The sequence below is a fragment of the Peromyscus maniculatus genome, chromosome 2, assembly GCF_049852395.1.
Source record: "Peromyscus maniculatus bairdii isolate BWxNUB_F1_BW_parent chromosome 2, HU_Pman_BW_mat_3.1, whole genome shotgun sequence".
Taxonomy (NCBI): domain Eukaryota; kingdom Metazoa; phylum Chordata; class Mammalia; order Rodentia; family Cricetidae; genus Peromyscus; species Peromyscus maniculatus.
In genome coordinates, this window is record NC_134853.1 from 30,192,008 (window position 1) to 30,195,299 (window position 3,292).

General features: G+C 40.2%; 1 non-coding gene across 1 annotated transcript; it reads right to left on the reverse strand.

Moving 5' to 3' along the window:
• Nucleotides 1–241: 241 nt before the first annotated feature.
• LOC121827816 (U6 spliceosomal RNA) lies at nucleotides 242–348 on the reverse strand. Its single transcript, XR_006070098.1, has one exon. It is a non-coding gene; the product is annotated as a U6 spliceosomal RNA (small nuclear RNA).
• Between the last annotated feature and the right edge of the window lie 2,944 nt (nucleotides 349–3,292).

The window sequence follows — 3,292 nt, forward strand, 5'->3', positions numbered from 1 at the left end:
GAGCCAACTGTCATGGTCAGTGTTAGGGTATGGAGGGGTCTCGTTAGTTTGTTTCTGAGTTAACTGTATAAAGAACTCAGAGTCCATTTGATAGCTAACTGCATTTCTTTCTTTCTTTCTTTTTTTTTTTTTTTTTTTTAAAGTTTCTCAAGACAGGGTTTCTTTGTGTAACAGCCCTGGCTGTCCTGGAACTTGCTTTGTAGACCAGGTTGGTGCCTTTCCATTTTTTTTTTTTTTTCAAAAAAATATGGAACGCTTCACGAATTTGCGTGTCATCCTTGCGCAGGGGCCATGCTAATCTTCTCTGTATCGTTCCAATTTTAGTATATGTGCTGCCGAAGCGAGCACGCCTTTCCATTTTTAAAATGAAAAAGAATTTAACCTGTCCTTTCTCAGACTGCTGAGACCAATTAACACTATTATCTTCTAGTGAGCCATCACAATCCCTGTAAATGGGTTTGCCCAAGATGTAAAAAAAAAAAAAAAAAAAAAAAAAAAAATCCAGAACAAGGGCTGAGCAAATGGCTCAGTTGGTAAAGTACTTACTTGACTTACAAGCGTGAAAATGAGTTGAACCCAAGCACCCGTGTAAAAAGCAGGACATTGTATCACTCACTTGTTGCACGAATCCTAAATGGTCTTATATAAAAACCTGGAGCCAGATATCAGGCTGAAAGCTGAACAATCAGAGAAGCAGAGCAAGCCACAGCCACCACCTCTTACCTCACCAACTCCTCAGCCTGAGAGAGCCGGAGCTCCTGTCTCCTCCTGCCTTATGTTCCTTTCTCTGCCCAGCCATATCACTTCCTGTCTCAACCTTCCTAGTGTTAGGATGAAAGGTGTGTGATCCCAGTGCTGGAGTTCAAGGTGTGTGATCCCAGTGCTGGAGTTCAAGGTGTGTGATCCCAGTGCTGGAGTTCAAGGTGTGTGATCCCAGTGCTGGAGTTGTTAAAGGTGTGTGATCCCAGTGCTGGAGTTGTTAAAGGTGTATGATCCAAATGCTGGAGTTCAAGGTGTGTGATCCCAGTGCTGGAGTTCAAGGTGTGATCCCAGTGCTGGAGTCAAAGGTGTGTGATCCCAGTGCTGGAGTTCAAGGTGTGTGATCCCAGTGCTGGAGTTCAAGGTGTGATCCCAGTGCTGGAATTCAAGGTGTGATCCCAGTGCTGGAGTTCAAGGTGTGTGATCCCAGTGCTGGAGTTCAAGGTGTGTGATCCAAATGCTGGAGTTCAAGGTGTGTGATCCCAGTGCTGGAGTTCAAGGTGTGTGATCCCAGTGCTGGAGTTCAAGGTGTGTGATCCCAGTGCTGGAATTAAAGGTGTGTGCCAACACTGCCTGGCTCTGTTTCTCTTTTAGACTGGATTAATGTCATGTAGCCCAGTGTGGCCTTGAACTCACAGAAATCCAGATGAATGTCTGCCTTTGCCTCCCCAGTGCTAGGATTAAAGGTGTGTGCCACCATTGCCTGGCCTCTATGTTTAATCTAGTGGCTTGTTCTGTCCTCTGATCTTTAGGCAAATTTTATTTGTTCAAAATATCACAACATTTCCCCTTTTTTGTGTAAAATAGTAAAAGAAAGTTATAACTAATATAAGAAAAACTAGGGAGCTGGAGAAATGGCTTAGAGGTTAGGAGTACTGGCTGCTCTTCCAGAGGTCCTGAGTTCAATTCCCAGCAACCATGTGGTGGCTCACAACCATCTGTAAGGGGATATGATGCCCTCTTCCCGTATGGATGAAAGCACTCATATACATAAGATAAATATTTTTTCCTTTTTCTTTTTTCTTTTGGACATGAGGATCGAACCCAGGGCCCTGTACTTGCTAGGCAAGCACTCTACCACTGAGCTAAATCCCCAACCCTAATATTTTTTTCTTAAAATAAGAAATAAAAAAAATAAAGACTATATACAATAAGTACAATAACTATATACAAATATACAGTCAAGAATTACATTAACAATGTCCAGTCCATTGACGTTTGACAGATTCAGAGAAAATACTCCATTATTTATCCTATTTTGGTGAATCCAAGGTGTTGTACTTAATTCACTTTCTATCCTAACTTGTATTACCAATCAAAAACTATCTTTTGATGTTTTGCAAACTTATACACTTTATACCTCTTTACTGAGTTTCTTTTCTGAATTTTTTTTTAAGATTTATTTATTTATTATGTATACAGAAGAGGGCGCCAGATCGCATTACAGATGGTTGTGAGCCACCATGTGGTTGCTGGGAATTGAACTCAGGACCTCTGGAAGAACAGTCGGGGCTCTTAACCTCTGAGCCATCTCTCCAGCCCCTCTTTTCTGAATTTGTTAACAAGGAAAACTATAACTATAACTATCTAGTCTCCAGCTCGCTCAGAGACCCGAGAAGGAAATAATATTACCCACGTAAACAGGAAGTACAAGCAAGAAACTTCCAAAAAATGTGAGAAATGACAGAAACAGCTGGCTACCTGGACAGTCACCCAAGTTTCCCCTGCTGCATTGGGGCATTTATCTTCGGCATAAAGGCCTAGCATATCTGACAGACTCACCAATGAAGCAGGATTTTCTAAAGAACCTTCCTTCTTTGTCTTGGCAAGGCTCTGCAGTCCTTTCTTTTGTGTCCTGCTTGTCCATTTGGACAGCATACTGTCAGCAGTTGAGGCAAGGGCATTTTCTTGCCCAGTGGCTAACTTTTGCCAAAGAAACTCAATATGGAGTTTCTTTGATGCCCATCATCTCTGGAGTAGATTGGTGCTGCCAGGAGCTAATATGTCTCATTGTCAAAAAAAAAAAAAAAAAGAATATGTTATTAAAACATCTTAAATGCCATATTATATAGCTCTCTGAAGTGTTTGAAGTTGACCTGTCTATCTAAAATATATCTCTGTTTGACCTTGAGAACATACCTAATATGACTACAAATTTATTTGTAATGACTAACCACTAACTTGCATTTCTTTGTATCCTAATTAGTTGGTAATAATAACTTTCAAGGACTAGAAATTTGCATTACATTGTTAAATGAGCTGTACAGATACAATACCTTGAATAAGAGTAGAAATATATGTATAGTATGTTCCAACAAAAATAATCTCAGCTTTGTATGAATATACACAATTTGTATACAACATACAAGAACCCAATCCAATGTAAAATATTTAAAACTAGTAGTTGCTTTCTAAAAGTAGATTTAATATCTACCTTTTTATCTTATCACTCAACTTGCAGCTCCAGCAGTGGGTAGGCAAAGGTGGAATCTTGGGACTTGCTGGGCATCCAGTTTAGTCTAATCAGTGAGCT